General features: G+C 43.2%; 1 long non-coding RNA gene across 1 annotated transcript in view; it reads right to left on the reverse strand.

Moving 5' to 3' along the window:
* Positions 1-226: 226 nt before the first annotated feature.
* The window catches only part of LOC110137904 (uncharacterized), a 31,370-nt gene continuing 8,495 nt past the window's right edge, over positions 227-23,101 (reverse strand). The window contains exons 2-4 of the long non-coding RNA XR_011486455.1: positions 11,395-11,446; positions 728-941; positions 227-628 (exon numbers count right to left, since the gene is read on the reverse strand). This is a non-coding gene — a long non-coding RNA (uncharacterized lncRNA). The remainder of the gene's footprint in view (positions 629-727; positions 942-11,394; positions 11,447-23,101) is intronic.

Below are 23,101 nucleotides of genomic sequence, written 5' to 3' on the forward strand. Positions count from 1 at the left end.
GCCCTGCCACCTCTGGTCCAGAAGCCTTAGCCACTCATGTGGCCTAAGCAGGCCTAAGCTTCTTGCCTTCAGGTGAAGGGAGTGGGCCATAGCATCTTTAAGTCCCCTCCAGCCTAAACATCCTATGCCAGAGGCAGTCTCTTTGGCTGAGAGGCAGGCCCAGGCAGAGGCTGCCAACCTAGAAAACTGTTTTCCATTCCTGGCCATCCTCGACAGTGGGGTTGCCTTGTCCTTCAAGGCTCTCTGTGTCTGCTTCCTGGGGGACACAGAATTCTAGTACAGACTGTACCCTTTAATTTATTGTCAGCTTGGTAACAGACAGAGTGAACCAACAGTTTTGGATGTTGGTGTTGGTCTGGTGAGTGGGCTCTGTTGATTCTTCATTCAGGTCACTGAGCATGTCTCAGCCCCTGATGCTGAGCATGGACATTTAGCTGCTGGAGAGTAGTGGCATTTAGGTCCTTTACAGAGGGGACCATCTCTGATGCCCCATCTGCCATTCAGGGTAAGTTCATACCTCACAGTCTGCACTTGCGGCTTCCACTGCCTCTCACTTTCCAGGTGGAAACAGGTAAGCCTGACAGGTAAGGCTCAGCAATGGATGTGCACACACAAAAGGCACTCGGTCCTGTTGGGAGAAGGTCTATGGAGTCTTTCCCACATACCCCTTTGCCATCTGAGAGAGAGACAGTCATTACTCAATACCCAGAAACTGGCAAACCCCTACCTCATCAGGACCCACAAGGCTCATCCCATGAGTGCCTGGGGTGTGGTAGGGCTGTGAGACTCAGATCGAGGAGTGAGACTTGAGTGCGCTGAGAGGCTTTCTGAGGCTCTGTATGGGACAGGCAGATGGACAGGGAGGCTGCTTTGCCCTTTCCTCTCCCTGGAATGCGCATGGGATGCTGAAGGTCCAGAGGCCCTCTGAATCGTGATGTGACCTGAAGAACGGAAGCCCATGATGAGCTGGCAGGGCTGGGGAGGCTGGTATTGCTGACCAGCCCCTCCAGCCCCGCTGCGTCCACCCTACACTTCTAGGATAAGAAAACAAACTTCTTTCCACTTTGAGAAGACTATTTTTTAATTTTTATTTCTAATTGGAGGATGATCGCTTTACAATACTGTGCTAGTTTCTGCCATATATCAATCAGCCACAGGTATATATGTGTCCTCTCCCTCCAGTCTCCCTCCCCATCCCACCCCTCTAGGTTGTCACAGAGCACTGGGATTGAGCTCCCTGTGTCACACAGCAAATTCCCACTGGCTGTCTATTTTACAAATGGTAATTTATATGTTTCGGTGTGCCTCTTGCAATTTGTTCACAGCGCATCTGGGTCTTCTTTTGAACATTGACAGTGTAACCCTAACTGCAGAGCCACCCCGGGCAACAGTCCCAGTTGTGGAGAGGCGTGCTGGCCCATGTCTTCTGTGACCTGGAGCAATTTTCAGGGGCAGCCGAAGGGCACCATGGGGGCTGGGGCCGGAGCCACCTCCATCCCCTTCTCGCAGGCGGCAGACGCCACCCTGGAGCAGAGCCCGGCCTTTGTGTTTGTCTGTTTTGTCCTCAGCAGGTGGGATTACCGGCCCCTCCTGCAGGTGCTGAGGTCAGAGCTGGGACCAAGGTGTCCCTGAGCTCAGTAAGGAGGCCGTGACAAGGGGTGAGATTGATAAATAAAGCACAGAGGCCCTTTCAAGAAAAGGCACTGAGAATGCCAGGAGGTCAAGACTGTTACCATGGCAACGCAGGGCTGGGGCTGGGACAGCAGAGACGCTGCCTTGAACAAGCAGCCAGAGGGCCCTGCAGCCGTGGGAAGCCCAGTTCCCTTCTCTCCCAGCTCCGGTTCAAGCGCCTCTGACCTCCAAAGAGGGAATACGCCTTTCAAAACCAAGCAGGGCACCACACAGCCCTGGCCTTGCCCCTCCAGACAGCCTGCTCTGAAGACCACTGTATGGAACCAGGTCTCCTCTTCTGCTACAGGCAGGGGAGAAAAATCACAGCCTCCTGCCTTCCTGTCCATCTTATTCTCTGTGAGAGCCCCTAATTCAGGAAGATTGTGTAGGTGGAGCAGTGATTAAAAAAAAAAAAAATCTGTCTGCCAATGCAGGAGACGCAAGAGATGTAGGTTTGATCCCTGGGTCAGGACAGATCCCCTGGAGTAGGAAATAGCAACCTGCTTCAGTATTCTTGCCTGGAAAATTCCATGGACAGAGGAGCCTGGAGGACCTCAGTCCTTGGGTCACAAAGAGTCAGACACGAATGAGTGCATACACACACACATACACGTGTGTGTGTGTGTGTGTGTGTGTGTGAGACAGGGTAAAAACTTTCCATACCAACCCCAAGCTCTCTGGACATATCAGTAAGAAATTCACTTGCCTGAAATGGAAACCTAATTAAAGGGACTTTAAAAACAAGTGTTTATGGTTCTCACATATCACAGTATCTGAGTCTGGGCAGTCCAGGGCTGGAGAAGCTGTTCAACTACTGGAGGCCAAGCCTCACTCTCCCTCCCTGTCTCACCATTCCCTGCATGTTGGCATTAATCCTTAAGCTGTCCCCTCTTAGTACAAGGTGGCTGCAGCACCTACAGATCTCACAGTCATGTTTTGGACAGAAACATGAAAGAAGAAGAAAAAATGAAGGGGAAACATCCAAGTCAGGAAAACAAACATTTCCAGAAACCCTCAAAAAGGTTGCTTCTTTTTTTTAATAAAAGAAACATTTTTATTTGGTCCATTGGAGCTCAAGTCTGGAAACCACCCATGGAGACTCATCCTAAAGAGATGGGGACTGAAAACTGATGAAATAGAAGAATCAAAAAGAGGAGGAGGCAGTCCTAAGATGGCAGAGGAATAGGACAGGGAGACCACTTTCTCCCCCACAAATTCATCAAAAGATCATTTGAATGCTGAGCAACTTCCACAAAACAACTTCTGAATGCTGGTGGAGGACACCAGGCACCCAGAAAGGCAGCCCATTCTCTTTGAAAGGAGGTAGGACAAAATATAAAAGACAAAAAGAGAGACAAAAGAGTTAGGGATGGAGACCCATCCTGGGGAGGGAGTCATGAAGGAGAAGTTTCCAAACAGCAGGAAACCCTCTCACAGGCAGGTCTGTGGGGAGTTTTGGAATCTCAGAGGGCAACATAATGGGGAGGGGAAAAAAAAAACCCACAGAATATGCACCTAACTGCAACTCCCAGTGGAGAAGTAGCCCAGATGCTCGCGTTGGCCACCAGTGAGCAGGGGCTGGACAGGGAGGCGCGGGCTGCATGCTTAGGGTAAGGACTGGGCCTGAAATGCCCTGAGGACAATCTGAGGGAGCTAATGTGAGATAGCAACCCAAACTGTGGGATAGCCAGAGAGAGAGAGAAAAAGAAAAGAAAAGAGAGAGAAAACTTTCCTGTGAAAAGCCCTAACCTAAGGCACTGCCGGCTCGCTCACAGAACAAAGGACTGAGCGAATACCAGAGGAGAGCTAGCCGGCTGTGGACTGGCCCATCCCCTGCCAGAGGCAGAGAGGCAGGCTGGAAACAGCCAGAGCCAGAAGGCAAGGGGCAAACTCGGCCCCAGAGACAGCATCCTCTACCAAACTGAGCAGGCTCCCAGTTGCTAACCAAGTCTTCCTGGGATCCTGGATGGTTGACATCCGCCAGGAGGGTCGCAGCCAGAGGTCAGCTCCCCAGAGGAGACACACGGCACACCTGAGACGGTGCTCCCACAGCACACCCGGGAAACCGAGGGGCTGGGACAGAGGAGGTGATTAAGATGCATGGCCCACCTGGGACAGTGCACTCGCCAAGCACCTGGTCGCCTGAGCTGCTCAGACCTGGGCACAAAATGCACACCCAACTGAGTCTGTGCCACTGTGGAGTACCTGAGAACCTGAACCTGAGCAGCTTGGACCTGGGAAGTGCACGAAACCCAGGGCCTGCTTTGGATCTGGAGCCTGAGCAGTGTAGACAGGAAAAACACACATGCCCTGAGCAGGGGCAAACCCAGTTTGGCCCATACACTGCGAGCACTCCCTACACACGCCAGTGATATTTGTTTGCAGTGTTCCTCCCTCCCCACAGCACGACTGAGTGAGCCTAAATAAGTGACCACCTTTGCCCCCTTGTGTCAGGGCGGAAATTAGACACTGAAGAGACCTGCAAACAGAAGAAGCCAAAAAAAAAAAAAAAAAGAAGAAGAAGAAGAAGAAGAAAGAAAAAAGAGGGAACCGCTCTGGCAGTGACAGGTGCAGCAGATTAAAACCCGGTAGTTAGCATTGACTAAGCATTGGAAGGGGCCTATAGACCTTGAGAAGAAATATAAGCTGGAACAAGGAACTATCTGAAACTGAACTGACCCCACACTGCCCTCAACAGCTCCAGAGAAATTCCTAGATATGTTTTACTATTATCATTTTTTAACTTTTAAAAATTTTTTTTTATTTTTAAGTTCTTTATTACTCCTTTAATTTTCATTTTTATAGCCTACTATTACCTTGCAAAAAAAAAGACCCTATTTTTAAAGCAAATTTCATATATATATTTTTTATAATTTTTGTGATTGATTTTGTTTTGATTTTTTTTTTTTTGTATTGTATTTTTCAGTCTTACCTCTACTCTAGATTTTTAATCTTTGCTTTTTGGTATTTGTTACCAATTTTGTACCTTTAAGAATCTAATCTTCAGTACCCATTTTTACTTAGGGGTGTGATTACCAGCTTGATTGCTCTCTCCCCTTTTGACTCTCCCTTTTCTCCCCCAGGTCATCTCTGTTTCCCTCCTCCCCCTTCTCTTCTCTACATAACTCTGTGAATCTCTCTGGGTTTTCCAGACTGTGCAAAGCAAACAGGGAATTGATTATTGTCTCGACTGCTCTCTCCCCTTTTGATTCCCCCCCTTCTCCTCTTGGTCACCTCTGTCTCCCTCCTGCTTCTTCTCTTCTCCATGTAACTCTGTGAATCTCTCTGGGTGTCCCTCACTGTGGAGAATCTTTTCACCATTAACCTAGATGTTTTATCATCAGTGCTGTATGGATGGAGAAGTCTTGAGGCTACTGTAAGAATAAGACTGAAAGCCAGAGGCAGGAGGCTTAAATCCAAAACTTGAGAACACCAGAAAACTCCTGACTCCAGGGAACATTAATTGACAAGCACTCAATCAAAATCCTCCATACCTACACTGAAGCCAAGCTCCACCCAAGAGCCAAAAAATTCCAAAGCAAGACATATCATGCTAATTCTCCACCAACTCAGGAACATAGCCCTGAGCATTAAAATGCAGGCTGCCCAAAGTCACACCAATCCCACAGACACCTCAAAATTCAATACTGGACACTTCATTGCACACCAGAGAGAAGAGATCCAGCTCCACCCACCAGAACACCAACGCAAGCTTCCCTAACCAAGAAACCTTGACAAACCACTCGTCCAACCCCACCCACAGGGAGGAACCTCCACAATAAAGAGTAACCACTAGCTTCCAGCATACAGAAAGGCCATGCCAAACACAGCAATCTAAACAAAATGAAAAGGCAGAGAAATATTCAGCAGGTAAATGTACAAAATAAATGCCCACCAAACCAAACAAAAGAAGAGGAGATAGGGAGTCTACTGAAAAAGAATTCAGAATAATGATAGTAAAGATGATCCAAAATCTTGAAAACAAAATGGAGTTACAGATAAATAGACTGGAGACAAGGATTGAGAAGATGCAAGAAATGTTTAACAAGGACCTAGAAGAAATAAAAAAGAGTCAATCAATAATGAATAATGCAATAACTGAGATGGAAAACACTCTGGAGGAAACGAAGACTAGAGTAACTGAGGCAGAAGATAGGATAAGTGAGGTGGAAGATAGAATGGTGGAAATAAATGAAGCAGAGAGGAAAAAAGAAAAAAAGAATTAAAAGAAATGAGGACAACCTCAGAGACCTCTGGGACAATGTTAAATGCCCCAACATTTGAATCATAGGTGTCCCAGAAGAAGAAGACAAAAAGAAAGGGCATGAGAAAATACTTGAGGAGATAATAATTGAAAACTTCCCTAAAATGGGGAAGGAAATAGCCACCCAAGTCCAAGAAACCCAGAGTGTCCTAAATAGGATAAACCCATGGTGAAACACCCCAACACACATATTAATCAAATTAACAAAGATCTAACACAAAGAACAAATATTAAAAGCAGCAAGGGAAAAACAACAAATAACATACAAGGGAATTCCCATAAGGATAACAGCTGATCTTTCAATAGAAACTCTTCAGGCCAGAAGGGAATGGAAGACATACTTAAAGTGATGACAGAGAAAAACCTATGACCCAGATTGCTATGCCCAACAAGGATCTCATTCAAATATGAAGGAGAAATCAAAAGCTTTACAGACAAGCAAAAGCTGAGAGAATTCAGCACCACCAAACCAGCTCTTCAACAAATGCTTAAGGATCTTTTCTAGACAGGAAACAGAGCAAAGGTTAATAAACTCGAACCCAAAACAACAAAGTAAATGGCAATGGGATCATACTTATCAATAATTACCTTAAATGTAAATGGGTTGAATGCCCCAACCAAAAGACAAAGACTGATTGAATGAATACAAAAACAAGACCCCTATATATGCTTTTACAAGAGACCTACCTCAAAACAAGGGACACATACAGACTGAAAGTGAAGGTCTGGAAAAAGATATTTCATGGAAATGGAGACCAAAAGAAAGCAGGGGTAGCAATACTCATATCAGATAAAATAGACTTTGAAATAAAGGCCACAAAAAGAGACAAAGAAGGGCACTACATCATGATCAAGGGGTCAATCCAAGAAGAAGATATAACAATTATAAATATATATGCACCCAACATAAGAGCACCACAATATGTAAGGCAAATGCTAACAAGTATGAAAGGGAAAATTAACAGTAACACAATAATATGTATCTGTAATACACCTATGGATATATCAACTAAACAGAAAATTAGCAAGGAAACACAAACTTTAAATGATACAATGGATCAGTTAGACCTAATTGATATCTATAGGACATTTCACCCCAAAACAATGAATTTCACCTTTTTCTCAAGTGCACACAGAACATTCTCCAGGATAGATCACATCCTAGGCCATAAACCTAGCCATGGTAAATTCAAAAAACTGAAATCATTTCAAGCATCTTTTCTGATCAGAATGCAGTAAGATTAGATGTCAACTACAGGGGAAAAAAGCTATTAAAAGTGTAAACATATGGAGGCTAACAACATACTTCTGAATAACCAAAAAATCACAGAAGAAATAAAAAATAAATCAAAATATGCATAGAAATGAATGAAAATGAAAACACAACAACCCAAAACCTATGGGATTCAGTAAAAGCAGTGCTAAGGGGAAGGTTCATAGCAATACAAGCTTACCTCAAGAAACAAGAGAAACATCAAATAAATAACCTAACTCTACACCTAAAGCAACTAGAAAAAAGACAAATGAAGAACCCCACAGTTAGTAGAAGGAAGGAAATCCTAAAAATTAGGTGGAAATAAATGAAAGAGAAACAAAGGAGACTATAGCAAAAATCAACAAAACTAAAAGCTGGTTCTTTGAGAAGGTAAATAAAATAGACAAACCATTAGCCAGACTCATCAAGAAAAAAAGGGAGAAGAATCAAATCAACAAAATCAGAAGTGAAAAACGGAGAAATCAAAACAGACAACCCAGAAATACAAAAGGATTATAAGAGACTACTATCAGCAACTATATGCCAATAAAATGGACAATGTGGAAGAAATGGACAAATTCTTAGAAAAGTATAACCTTCCAAAACTGAACCAGAAGAAATAGAAAATCTTAACAGACCCATCACAAGCATGGAAATCAAAACTGTAATCAAAAATCTTCCAACAAACAAAAGCCCAGGACCAGATGGCTTCAAGGATGAATAATACCAAAAATTTAAAGAATAGCTAACACCTATCCTACTCAAACTCTTTCAGAAAATTGCAGAGGGAGGTAAACTTCCAAAGCTATTATATGAGGCCACCATCACCCTAATACCAAAACCAGACAAAGATGCCACAAAAAAAGAAAATACAGGCCAATATCAATGATGAACATAGATGCAAAAATCCTCAACAAAATTCTAGCAAACAGAATCCAACAACATATTAAAAAGATCATACATCATGACCAAGTGGGCTTTATCCCAGGGATGCAAGGATTCTTCAATATTCACAAATCAATCAATGTGATATACCACATTAACAAATTGAAAGATAAAACCATATGATTATCTCAATAGATGCAGAGAAAGCCATTGACAAAATTCAACATTCATTTATGATAAAAACCCACCAGAACAGGCATGGAAGGACCTCAACATAACAAAAAGCCATATGTGATAAACCCACAGCAAACATTATCCTCAATGGTGAAAAATTGGAAGCATTTCCCCTAAAGTCAGGAACAAGACAAGGGTGCCCACTCACACCACTACTATTCAACATAGTTTTGGAAGTTTTGGCCACAGCAATCAAAGCAGAAAAGAAATAAAAGGAATCCAGATTGGAAAAGAAGAAGTAAAACTCTCACTGTTTGCAGATGACATGATCCTCTACATAGAAAACCCTAAAGACTCCACCAGAAAATTACTAGAGCTAATCAATGACTATAGTAAAGTTGCAGGATATAAAATTAACATGCAGAAATCCCTTGCATTCCTATACACTAACAATGAGAAAACAGAAAGAGAAATTAAGGAAAAATTCCATTCACCATTGCAATGAAAAGAATAAAGTACTTAGAAAAATGTCTACCTAAAGAAACAAAAGCCCTATATATATATAAAACTATAAAACACTGATGAAAGAAATCAAAGAACAGAAATAGATGGAGATATATACCATATTCATGGATCGGAAGAATCAATAGAGTGAAAATGAGTGTACTACTCAAAGCAATCTATAGATTCAATGCAATCCCTATCAAGCTACCAATGATATTTTTCAGAGAACTAGAACAAATGCTTTCACAACTTGTATGGAAATACAAAAGACCTCGAATAGCCAAAGCAATCTTGAGAAAGAAGAATGGAACTGCAGGAATCAACCTGCCTGGCTTCAGATTATACTACAAAGTTATAGTCATCAAGACAGTATGGTACTGGCACAAAGATCAATGGAAAAAAACAGAAAGCCCAGAGATAAATCCACACACCTATGGACATCTTATCTTTGACAAAGGAGGCAAGAATATACAGCGGAGGAAAGACAATCTCTTTAACAAGTGGTGCTGGGGAAACTGGTCAACCACTTGTAAAAGAATGAAACTAGAACGCTTTCTGACACCATATACAAAAATAAACTCAAAATGGATTAAAGATCTAAATGTAAGACCAGAAACTATAAAACTCCCAGAGGAAAACATAGGCAAAACACTCTCTGGTGTAAATCACAGCAGGATCCTCTATGAGCCACCTCCCAGAATATTGGAAATAAAAGCAAAAATAAACAAATGGGACCTAATGAAACTTAAAAGCTTTTGCATAACGAAGGAAACTATAAGCAAGGTGAAAAGACAGCCTTCAGAATGGGAGAAAATAATAGCAAGCAAAGCAACTGACAAAGAATTAGTCTCAAAAATACACAAGCAGCTTCTGCAGTTCAATTCCAGAAAAATAAATGACCCAATCAAAAAATGGGCCAAAGAACTAAACAGACATTTCTCCAAAGAAGACATACAGATGGCTAACAAACTCATGAAAAGATGCTCAACATCACTCATTATCAGAGAAATGCAAATCAAAACCACAATGAGGTAACCTACATCTCACGCTGGTCAGAATGGCTGCTATCAAAAAGTCTACAGACAATAAATGCTGGAGAGTGTGCAGAGAAAATGGAACCCTGTTACACTGTTGGTGGGAATGCAAACTAGTACAGCCACTATGGAGAACACTGTGGAGATTCCTTAAAAAACTGGAAATAAAACTGCCATATGACCCAGCAATCCCACTGCTGGGCATACACACTGAGGAAACCAGAATTGAAAGAGACACGTGTACCCCAATGTTCATCACAGCACTGTTTACAATAGCCAGGACATGGAAGCAACCTAGATGTCCATTGGCAGATGAATGGATAAGAAAGCTGTGGTACATATACACAATGGAATATTACTCAGCTATTAAAAAGAATGCATTTGAATCAGTTCTAATGAGGTGGATGAAACTGGAGCCTATTATATAGAGTGAAGTAAGCCAGAAAGAAAAACACCAATACAGTATATTAATGCATCTATATGGAATTTAGAAAGGTGGTAACTGATGCTGGGAGGGATTGGGGGCAGAAGGAGAAGGGGACGACAGAGGATGAGATGGCTGGATGGCATCCCCAACTCGATGGGCATGAGTTTGAGTAAACTCTGGGAGCTGGTGATGGACAGGGAGGCCTGGTGGGCTGTGGTTCATGGGGCCACAAAGAGTCGGACATGACTGAGCGACTGAACTAAAGTGAACTGAACTGAATGATGACTATATGCAAGACAGCAAAAGAGACACAGATGTAAAGAACAGACTTTTGGACTCTGTGGGAGAAGGCAAGGGTGGGACAATTTGAGAGAATAGCATTGAAACATGTATATTATTATATGTGAAACAAATCACCAGTCCAGGTTCAATGCATGAGACAGGGTGCTCAGGGCTGGTGCACTGGGATGACCCTGAGGGATGCTATGGGGAGGGAGGTGGGAGGGGGTCAGGACGGGGGACACATGTACACCCGTGACTGATTCATGTGAATAATGGCAAAAATCACTACAATGTTGTAAATTAGTTAGCCTCCAATTAAATAAATAAATTTAAAAAATTAAGTTGCAACAGAATTCAAACATAAAGAATGAACAAAATAAAATTAATTAATTTACAAAAAAGAAAAAAGAGGAGCTTCCCATATTTATAGGGCTAAACATATCCATAGCTCAAATAAAAGAGAAAATAAAAAGGGGATTTCAGGAGAGAGTGTAGCATCTCTCAGTGTTTCTCTAAGTGTAACCTCCTGCAAGCCCCACAGGGAGTGAGGGGCTCTGGGCTGGGCCACCGGGCAGAACTGTATTGAGTGGCTGTTCCTAAATACAAGGGAGTCTGCGAAGACAAGCATTTTCAGCTGAGCACATCATTTCCCTGAGCATAGTCCAGGTTATGTAGCAAAAAAAAAAAAAAAAAAAAGGAGGGGGTGGGGGGTAGAGGGATGGAAATGAGTGTTGGTTGAGAGTCAACACTGTCCTCCAAGCCAGGGGATCAAGACAAGGTCTTTAATCTTTCTGGCCTCAGTTTCTTCAGTCATAAAATGAGTATTGGACTAGATACAATAATTCCAAACTTTTTAATATTAAGAGCCCCTAATAGCAGATGATAGTCAACTCCTTACCTTATTTCCATTTCAGAGGCCCACAAGATCTCATTGAAGTCTCATATTTAATCTTAAAAAAAAAAAAAAAACTCCTGTTTTTCATGGAAAGTCATAATATGTTTTGTTTCATGTAAAAATAGCTTTTCTAAATCTACGAGTAAAATATCTACATGTTTGTCCTGTGTCCTTCCCCACACCCACTCCTCAGGGCGTGTGTTCCTCAATTTGAGAAACTCTTAAATTCAGTGCTGAGCACTGAACTTCTAGCTTCCACAGCAGAAGGACATGCTGTGAGGACTGACCAGTACAGATGGCTAGGACAGTGTCCAGTCTTACTGAAGCCTGAGTTTGCACTTTCTTGAAAGACAGGCCAGTTAGACCTGCTGGACATGTGCCGACAGAGCACAGCTGTCCTCTGCACCCAAGAACTTGGAGCTCTGCCTCCTAATCACAGTCGCTTTGGCTAATGTGCTATTGGCTGGGGAGTCCTTGAGTGAATATTGGAAATAATCATTGGCCTGGTCACCTGATAATGTAGGAGGATCAGGGGGCTCCTGGGGTCTGTTTCTTCCCAAGCTCCATGGGCAATGCCCAAGAAACAGACATGCTCACAGGTCGTCAAGCCAAGGGTCAAACAAGCCAGCCTGCAGCAGCGGCCTCTGCAGAGGCCTCTTTAGTTCCCACCTCTTTATCCACATATCCTGTAAGAAGAGAGACTGTGCTCCTCCCACCTACATTCCTCACTAGACGTGTCTACATCAAAACTTCTTCCCCTTTACCCAAGGCTAAAGTTTTCAAACACCCATTTTCTGTACTGGTGATGATAGAAAACCATGGATTTTGAAGAGAGGTGTCAATGGATAAACATTCTTTTACACTGTTACACAGAATATTCTGGAGATGGTAAGTGAATGCTGGGGTGGGTTGTGAGGTGCTCAGTGAGGAGATGCAGTGTCTATGCCCCTCCCCAGGCAGATTCTCAGTGGGTACCTTCTAGAGGAAGCAGACTTATTTAACTGCATCAGGCCCTGAGTCTCCTAAACACATATGCATGTAGAACTGGCTCTCATCCCTCACCTGTTAACCACAAAAAGGTGTTGTTTCCTACAAGGGGGTTTGAGGAGATGCACCCCAGATGGACTGACCTATGGACAGTCACCCAGTGGCAATCATTTCTCACCAGGACTATCAGAAAACTTCCTTGTCTCATCTTCCTGCACCCATTGGGCTTCCCTCCTTCCACAGTGAACAATGTAGCCACAATGAGCTGATCAGGACATAAACTGATTATACTTTACACACAAACACACATACAGAAAGGCTCCTTTTTTTAAAAAAATTGACATGCAATTGACATATTAAAGTAGTTTCAGATGTACAATATGATGATTCGATATTTGTATATATTGTGAAATGGTCAGCACAGTAAGTGTAGTTAATATCCAGTCATCATTCACAGTTACAAAAAACTTTTTTGTGGTGAGAACTTTCAAGATTTACTCTCTTAGCAACTTTTGAATGTACAATACAGTATCATCAACTTAGTCACTGTGCTGTGCATCACGTCCCCAGGGCTTATTTTATAACCATCTTTTGGTGTATCTTTTGACTCCACCTATTTCACCAGCTTCCTCCCTTACCCCTACTTACAGCTCTGGCAACCACCAACCTTTCTCTGTATCTGAAACTCGGTTTTTGTCTGTTTTGTTGTTGTTTTTGTTGCACATATAAATGAGATCACATGGTATTTCTTTCTCTGTCTGACTTATTTCACTTAGCATAATACTCCTGAGGTCTATCCATGTTGATACAAATGGCAAGGTTTCATTTTAAGATCCATCTTTATTCTAATAGCAATAGGTTCTGATTATCAGAAAAATTCCTAACAGGACCTGAAGAGTCCAGTCCCTGGAAGCACAGACCCTTCCTCGGGGTTTCTTTCTCACCATGCCCCTAACCTGGTCACTGTGCGCCCAGTGGGCTCCTTTCAGCTCCTCCAACCAGGTGTGTCCTTTCCCAACTCATTGTGTTCGCACCTGTTTCTTCTCCCACCTACACAGGATTCTCCCCACCTTCATATCCTTAACTGAAGCTGCCCTTCCCTCCTGGATCCCTGAGGAAGCCCTCCCCATCTCCTAGATGAGATCAATTACTCCGTTTTATACTCTTCCATGGGCTTACCTTCATTCTCTCTGGAGTTCTTTCTTCACTGATCTCCAGTAGCATATGTGGCACCTCCCGACCTGGGGAGTTCCTCTTTCAGTGTCCTGTCTTTTTCCCTTCTCATACTGTTCATGGGGTTCTCAAGGCAAGAATACTGAAGTGGTTTGCCATTCCCTTCTCCAGTGGACCACATTTTGTCAGTGGAGATCAATGGAGAAATGACTCCAGAAAGAATGAAGGGATGGAGCCAAAGCAAAAACAACACCCAGTTGTGTATGTGACTGGTGATGGAAGCACGGTTTGATGCTGTAAAGAGCAATATTGCACAGGAACCTGGAATGCTAGGTCCATGAATCAAGGCAAATTGGAAGTGGTCAAACAGGAGATGGCAAGAGTGAACATCAACATCCTAGGAATCAGCTAACTAAGATGGCCTGGAACGGGTGAATTTAACTCAGATGACCATTATATCTACTACTGTGGGCAGGAATCCCTTAGAAGAAATGGAGTCAACAAAAGAGTCCAAAATGGAATACTTGGATGCAATCTCAAAAATGACAGAATGATCTCTGTTCGTTTCCATGGCAAATCATTCAATATCACATAATCCAAGTCTATCCCCTGACCACCAACGCTGAAGAAGCTGAAAGTGAACAATTTTATGAAGACCTAAAAGACCTTCTAGAACTAATACCCAAAAAAGATGTCCTTTTCATTATAGGAGACTGGAATGCAAAAGTAGGAAGTCAAGAAATACCTGGAGTAACAGGCAAATTTGGCCTTGGAGTACAGAATGAAGCAGGGCAAAGGCTAATAGAGTTTTGCCAAGAGAACGCACTGGTCATAGCAAACACCCTCTTCCAACAACACAAGAGAAGACTCTACACATGGACATCACCAGATGGTCAACACCGAAATCAGATTGATTATCTTCTTTGCAGCCAAAGATGGAGAAGCTCTATACAGTCAGCAAAAACAAGACCGGGAGCTGACTGTGGCTTGGGTCATGAACTCCTTATTGCCAAATTCAGACTTAAATTGAAGAAAGTGGAAAAAAACCACTAGACCATTCAGATAAGATGTAAATCAAATCCTTTATGACTGTACAGTGGAAGTGAGAAATACATTTAAGGTACTAAATCTGATAGACAGAATGCCTGATGAACTATGGATGGAGGTTCATGACATTGTACAGGAGACAGGAATCAAGACCATCCCCAAGAAAAAGAAATGCAAAAAGGCAAAATGGTTGTCTGAGGAGGCCTTACAAATAGCTGTGAAAAGAAGGGAAGTGAAAAGCAAAGGAGAAAAGGAAAGATATACCCATTTGAATGCAGAGTTCCAAAGAATAGCAGGAGAGATAAGAAAGCCTTCCTTAGTGATCAATGCAAAGAAATAGAGGAAAACAATAGAATGGGAAAGACTAGAGATCTCTTCAAGAAAATTAGATACCAAGGGAATATTTCATGCAAAGATGGGCTCAATAAAGGACAGAAATGGTATGGACCTAACAGAAGCAGAAGATATTAAGAAGAGGTGGCAAAAATACACAGAAGAACTGTACAAAAAAGATCTTCACGACCCAGATAATCACGATGGTGTGATCACTCACCTAGAGCCAGACATCCTGGAATGTGAAGTCAAGTGGGCCTTAGGAAGCATCACTATGAACAAAGCTAGTGGAGGTGATGGAATTCCAGTTGAGCTATTTCAAATCCTGAAAGATGATGCTGTGAAAGTGCTGCACTCAATATGTCGACAAATTTGGAAAACTCAGCAGTGGTCACAGGACTGGAAAAGGTCAGTTTTCATTCCAATCCCAAAGAAAGGCAATCCCAAAGAATGCTCAAACTACCACACAATTGCACTCATCTCACATGCTAGTAAAGTAATGCTTAAAATTCTCCAAGCCAGGCTTCAGCAATATGTGAACTGTGAACTTCCAGATGTTCAAGCTGGTTTTAGAAAAGGCAGAGGAACCAGAGATCAAATTGCCAACATCCGCTGGATCATCAAAAAAGCAAGAGAGTTCCAGAAAAACATCTATTTCTGCTTTATTGACTATGCCAAAACCTTTGTGGATCACAATAAACTGTGGGAAATTCTGAAGGAGATGGGAATATCAGACCACCTGACCTGCCTCTTAAGAAACCTGTATGCAGGTCAGGAAACAACAGTTAGAACCTGACATGGAACAACAGACTGGTTCCAAATAGGAAAAGAAGTACATCAAGGCTGTATATTGTCACCCTGTTTATTTAACTTATACGCAGAGTACATCATGAGAAATGCTGGGCTGGATGAAGCACAAGCTGAAATCAAGATTGCCGGGAGAAATACCAATAACCTCAGATATGCAGATGACACCACCCTTATGGCAGAAAGTGAAGAAGAACTAAAAAGCCTCTTGATGAAAGTGAAAGAGGAGAGTGAAAAAGTTGGCTTAAAGCTCAACATTCAGAAAACTAGGATCATGACATCTGGTCCCATCACTTCATGGCAAATAGATGGGGAAACAGTGGAAACAGTGGCTGACTTTATTTTTCTGGGCTCCAAAATCACTGCAGATGGTGAATGCAGCCATGAAATTAAAAGATGCTTACTCCTTGGAAGGAAAGTTATGACCAACCTAGACAGCATATTAAAAAGCAGAGACATTACTTTGTCAACAAAGGTCTGTCTAGTCAAGGCTATGGTTTTTCCAGTGATCATGTATGGATGTGAGAGTTGGACTATAAAGAAAGCTGAGCACCAAAAGAGATTGATGCTTTTGAACTGTGGTGTTGGAGAAGACTCTTGAGAGTCCCTTGGACTGCAAGGAGATCCAACCAGTCCATCCTAAAGGAGCTCAGTCCTGGGTGTTCATTGGAAGGACTGATGTTGAAGCTGAAACTCCAATACTTTGGCCACCTGATACAAAGAGCTGACTCATTTGAAAAGACCCTGATGCTGGGAAAGATTGAGGGCAGGAGGAGAAGGGGACGACAGAGGATGAGATGGTTGGATGGCATCCCCGTCTTGATGGACTTGGGTTTGGGTGAACTTCAGGAGTTGGTGATGGACAGGGAGGCCTGGCATGCTGTGCTTCATGGGGTCACAAAGACTCGGACACGACTGAGCGACTGAACTGAACTGAACTGAATGGACTTACCTGGTGGCTCAATGGTAAAGAATCCTCCTGCAATGCAGGGGTCACAGGAGATGCAGGTTCAGTCCCTGGGTTGGGAAGATCCTCTGGAGGAGGGCAGGGCAACCCGCTCCCTTACTCTTGCTGGAGAATCCCATGGACAAAGGAGACTGGCAGGCTACAGTCCAGAGGGTCACAAAGACTCAGATATGACTGAAGCCACTTAGCATGCACACATGTTGTCCCAGCTACTTGTACTTCCTTTGATACCAATTACAGTTGTAATTGGGATTCCCAGGTGGCTTGTGGTAAAGAATCCATCTGCCAGTGCAAGAGACACAGGAGACGTGGGTTTGATCCCTGGGTCAGGAGGATCCCCTGGAGAAGGAAACGGCAACCCACTCCAGTATTCTTGCTGGAAAATCCCATGGACAGAGGAACTTGGCAGTCCACAGGGTCACAAAGAGTCGGACAGACAGAACTGAGTGACTGAGCACACACATACAGTTGTAATTCTGCTTTTACTTGAGTGTTTGTAACTATTGTCCATCTCCTTACCAGACTGTGAACTTCCTGAGCACCAAGATTGTGTTTTCTCTTTTCCTGCTCTTCCTGATGCTTGGCACAGGCTGCCACGGGGCAACACCAATGGCAGTTATTTCCAAAGGGGTTGCATGGTCTCAGGAAGACACCTGTAGCTGGGGCTCCATTTTTCTTCTATAAAATGAGCATGGTAACAATGTTTCACGCAGGCTGTAGTCATAAAAGATACAAGGATCTGTTGTTCATATTTGCTTGCACAAAAGTTCACACAACGAACCTGAACCCTTTAAATATATTGTTTTTGCTTTCTGCATTCAGTGTCTTAGCTATATATTTTTCTTTTTTAACCTTATCAATATTTCTGAGTACAGTACCAACAGTGCATCCAGAACTGTCCAAGATATAGTGATCATGATCTGTATTCAGGGAACTTATTATTGTGTGTAAATGATATTAATCTTGATGGAATCAAATAACAGTATGGGTTTTCTGAGGTGTGTACTCACTTATTACCTCTCCTGTTAAGGTCCTAACCTGGATAAGCAGCCTCTGTTATCTTTTCTTTACAGGTGGAGACCTGGAGGCAAATAGATGTGGCTTAACTTGCCCAAGGTCAGAAAGCAAGGAAGAAAGGAGGGAAGGATAACCATGGCTTGCATTTGTAAAGGGCTTTCCCTACTGAAAAATTCAAAGCTCTTAGCAATGCACAATTTAATTCATCATTTCAACAATGCTATGGAGTTTAACAAAAAGTACTGATTTCCGTAAGAGGGAAAGGTTTTGAAATATACTTGTGTAGTTAACTTCATAACCTTCTAGAAAGATCAGATTTTAAAAGTCATATTTTCATAACACTCAAATAGGTATTATTATGAACTTACTGAGAGTTCCAGGTCAAAGCAATTACTCAGGGCAGGATTCTCCCAGCCAAATTTCTTACTCCCTGCTCCTTAAGTTTAAATCAGAGCAGAAGACACAAGATGGACATTTAAAGAGGATGAGTATGAATCTGGAGTCCCTCATACATGATTCTTATCTATCTTTAGCACTATGACCTTAGGCAAGAAATTTGACCATGAATAAGCCTGTTTTCTCATTATTCAAATAGGGATAATAACTCAACTGCAACTTATCATGTAAATATTAAAGAGAAATCAGGTGCCCAGCATTGTGTCTGGACCAAATAGCTGTTTAATAGTGACTGACATTAGTATTTACATCTGCTAATAATAATAAATGGTTTCTTCAGCTTTTAAAGTTGTAAACAGATGGCCAAGTTAGGCAAGAAATTCTAAAGATGCATGGAGTTTAGTTAAAAGTGAAAAGGAGGGTCAGTCAAGACTGGATAGCAAGGTCTGTCCTCTGGCTGGAGTCCCAGTTTTTCATTCAAGGGCCTGCCCCTTCCCCTCTCTAGCTCCTATGGGATTCATGCAGGTGAATCTGGGGCCAAAGCTAAAGAAAGCTTTCCCCAGGTTGGGCCTGAGGTATGGGGAGCAAATGTGGAGAAAGATGAACCCTGGAAAGATTTCTCTGTTATCTCAAGCCACAAATAGATCAAAGAACAAAACAAAAACAAGGCAAGTTCTAACTTTAGGAATCTGCAGGAGATGCACCTAAGGGAATATTCCTGGGAATATGCTTTTCTGAGAACACCAAAGCCAAACCTTCCTGGAAAATAACCAGGGAACTTCCACACTGCCCAAGATGTGGCATGTTGTCTGAAAGCCCATCTGTTAAGGAAATTCTTACTAGGCAGATAAGATGTTTCTTCTAACACAAGTGGACACTCAACAGTCTACTGCTTAGTGTCAAATGGTTCAGTCCCATCTCTTGTCCTAATATCCAGCTGGAAGGAAAGTTCCAAAAAGTCAAGTCTAGGAGGGAGAATCACTTTGGAAGTGATGGCATCATTTGGTGGGAACTCTTGGAGCCTGTCCACTGGAAACATGAAGGAGGAGGCAGTGAAAACCCAGGAGGCTGTGCTGATTGAAAGATGGGCAAAAGAATTGAATCAATTACTATTTCACCAAAGAAGATAAACAGATGATGAACAGATGCTCTGGTGTATTTTTAAGTGGTTCCCTTCCTCCAACTCCTGTCAGAGCACGAAGGGATTTTTCTCCAGTATTTACTGTGGGGAACTGATGAACTTATGGAGGTAAAACCCACAAAAATATTAGTGGGTCCCTCTGGTATTTTAAACTAATCCGACTTGCCCACAAGTGGCCTCCAGTGATTTGTCAATAACAGATAAAGTTTCCATACCTCACCACTGGTTTCTGTGGAGGATTTAAACTCCTGAGTTTCTACTCTGTAAGCTGAAATCTTGAGTTTGTTCAGGAACTGAGAGGAAATTCCTGTCTTCAAGAAGGCAGGACCCTCTTCCAGCACAAAGGAGTGAATTACAACTGGGATAAGAAAGTCACAGTAACCTAACTCTAAGGCCATGGATATACCTAAATGAAAAGTCCTGGTCCCTAAGCTGTGACCTGGGGTAATTTACATCATAGACCTGGCAACAGCATTAGAAAAGGCACGACAGTGGTGATTTGTCACAATACCCTTATTGAGATCAAGCCCTGAGCCTTTGGCAGTGGGAGCACTGACTCCAAGACCCTAGACTACCAGAGAACTAACCCTCAGTTCAGTTCAGTTCAGTTCAGTCTCTCAGTCATGTCCGACTCTTTGTGACCCCATGAATTGCAGCATGCCAGGCCTCCCTGTCCATCACAAACTCCCGGAGTTTACTCAAACTCATGCCCATTGAGTCGGTGATGCCATCCAGCCATCTCATCCTCTGTTGTCCCCTTCTCCTCCTGCCCCCAATCCCTCCCAGCATCAGGGTCTTTTCCAATGAGTCAACTCTTCCCATGAGGTGGCCAAAGTATTGGAGTTTCAGCTTCAGCATCAGTCCTTCCAATGAACACCCAGGACTGATCTCCTTCAGGATGGACTGGCTGGATCTCCTTGCAGTCCAAGGGACTCTCAAGAGTCTTCTCCAACACCACAGTTCAAAAGCATCATTTTTCAGTGCTCAGCTTTCTTCACAGTCCAACTCTCACATCCATACATGATCACTGGAAAAACCATAGCCTTGACCAGATGGACCTTTGTTGGCAAAGTAATGTCTCTGCTTTTTAATATGCTATCTAGGTTGGTCATAACTTTCCTTCCAAGGAGTAAGCGTCTTTTAATTTCATGGCTGCAATCACCATCTGCAGTGATTTTGGAGCCCAGAAAAATAAAGTCTGACACTGTTTCCACTGTCTCCCCATCTATTTGCCATGAAGTGATGGGACCAGATGCCATGATCTTAGTTTTCTGAATGTTGAGCTTTAAGCCAACTTTTTCACTCTCCTCTTTCACTTTCATCAAGAGGCTTTTTAGTTCCTCTTCACTTTCTGCCATGAGGGTGGTGTCACCTGCATATCTGAAGTTATTGATATTTCTCCCAGCAATCTTGATTCCAGCTTGTGCTTCTTCCAGCCCAGCGTTTCTCATGATGTACTCTGCATATAAGTTAAATAAACAGGGTGACAATATACAGCCTTGACATACTCCTTTTCCTATTTGGAACCAGTCTGTTGTTCCATGTCCAATTCTAACTATTGCTTCCTGACCTGCATACAGGTTTCTCAAGAGGCAGGTCAGGTGGTCTGATATTCCCATCTCCTTCAGAATTTTCCACAGTTTATTGTGACCCACACAGTCGAAGGCTTTGACATACATAGTCAATAAAGCAGAAATAGATGTTTTTCTGGAACTCTCTTGCTTTTTCAATGATCCAGTGGATATTGGCAATTTGACCTCTGGTTCCTCTGCTTTTTCTAAAATCAGCTTGAACATCTGGAAGTTCTCGGTTCACATATTGCTAGGGAATATCAAATAGTGAGAACTCACACAAAGGAAACCACTTGAATACAAGACCCGGCATCACCCAACCACCAGTAGCACCCTGTGCAGGATGCCTCATCTAAACAATAAACAAAACAAAAATACAAACCCAATCATCAGCAGACAGGATTACCACCTCACTCAGCCTTTCCCAACAGAGAAAAACAAACAAATAAACAGCAACAGTAACAACAACAACAACAAAATGAAGCCCTGGTGGCTCAGACGGTAAAAGCGTCTGCCTACAATGCGGGAGACCCGGGTTCGATCCCTGAGTCAGGAAGATCCCCTGGAGAAGGAAATGGCAGCCCACTCCAGTACTCTTGCCTGGAAAATCCCATGGACAGAGGAGCCTGGTGGACTGCAGTCCATGGGGTCGCAAAGAATCGGACATGACTGAGCGACTTCACTTTCACTTTCCTTTCATAGGAAGCTTACACAAACCACTGGACCAACCTTAGGAGAGCAGAAACCAAAAGGAAGAAAGAATTCACCTTGAAGCCTGGGAAAAGGAGACCTCAAACACAATAAGTTAAAAAAAAATAATGAAAAGACAGAGAAATACTACACAAATGAAGGAACAAACTAGAAACACAGAAGTCCAAATAAATGAAGAGGAAATAGGCAAACTACCTGAAAAAGAATTCAGAATAATGATAGTAAAGATGATCAAAAACCTTGAAAACAAAATGGAGAAAATGCAAGAATCAATTAACAAAGACCTAGAAGAATTAAAGAATAAACATACAGACAAACAACACAATTACTGAAATTAAAAATACTCTGGGGGTGGTCCTAAGACGGCGGATGAGTAGGACAGGGAGACTACTTTCTCCCCCACAAATTCATGGAAAGAACATTTGAACACCAAGCAAATTCCACAAAACAACTTCTGAATGCTGGCAGAGGACATCAGGCACCCAGAAAGGCAGCCCATTGTCTTCGAAAGGAGGTAGGACAAAATATAAAAGATAAAAACAGAGACAAAAGAGGTGGGAATGGAAATCCGTCCCAGGAAGGGAGTCTTAAAAAAGAGAGAAGTTTCCAAACACCAGGAAACACTCTCTCCGGTGGGTCTGTGGTGAGCCTTGGAATCTCAGAAGTCAAAATAACTGGGAGGAAAAATAAATAAATAACTAAAACCCACAGATTACTTGTGCCTAACAGCAACTCCCAGCAGAGCAGCAGCCCAGACGCTCCCATCCCCCACTAGCAAGTGGGGGCTGGACAGGGAGGCGCAGGCTGCATTGCTTAGGGTAAGGACCGGGCCTGAATGCCCTGAGGGCAATCTGAGGGAACTAGCTTGAGATAGCAACCCAGACTGTGGGATAGCTATCCCGCGAAAAGCCCTAACCTAAGACACCTCCAGGCCCGCTCACAGAACAAAGGACTGAGCAGAGCTAGCCGGCTGCGGACCGGCCCATCCCCCACCGGAGACAGGCAGGCGAGGGCAGCCAGAGCCAGAAGGGGGCAATCGCGGCCCCAGAGAGGCATCTTCTACCAAACTGCAAGCAGGCTTCGTTGCTAACCAAGACTTCTTGGGATTCTGGAAGGTCGACACCTGCCGGGAGGGTCGCAGCCAGAGATCAGCTCCCCAGAAGAGACACATGGCACACCTGAGAAGGCACGCCCATTGTACACCCAGAAAACCGAGCGGCTGGGACGGGGGAGGCGATAAGTCACAGCCTTCAACTGGGGGCGACTGTGCTTGCCAAGCACCTGGTCACCTGAGCTGCTCGGACCTGGGACGGGCACAAAACGCAGGCCCAACCAAGTCTGCGCCTTTGTGGAGTACCCGAGAACCTGAACCTGAGTGGCTGTTTGTGGGAATGCAAACTAGTACAGCCAGTATGGAGAACACTGTGGAGATTTCTTAAAAAACTGGAAATAGAACTGCCATATGACCCAGCAATCCCACTCCTGGGCATACACACCGAGGAAACCAAATCTGAAAGAGACACGTGTATCCCAATGTTCATCGCAGCACTGTTTATAATA

Source organism: Odocoileus virginianus, unplaced genomic scaffold, assembly GCF_023699985.2.
Source record: "Odocoileus virginianus isolate 20LAN1187 ecotype Illinois unplaced genomic scaffold, Ovbor_1.2 Unplaced_Contig_14, whole genome shotgun sequence".
In the NCBI taxonomy this organism is placed as follows: Eukaryota; Metazoa; Chordata; class Mammalia; order Artiodactyla; family Cervidae; genus Odocoileus; species Odocoileus virginianus.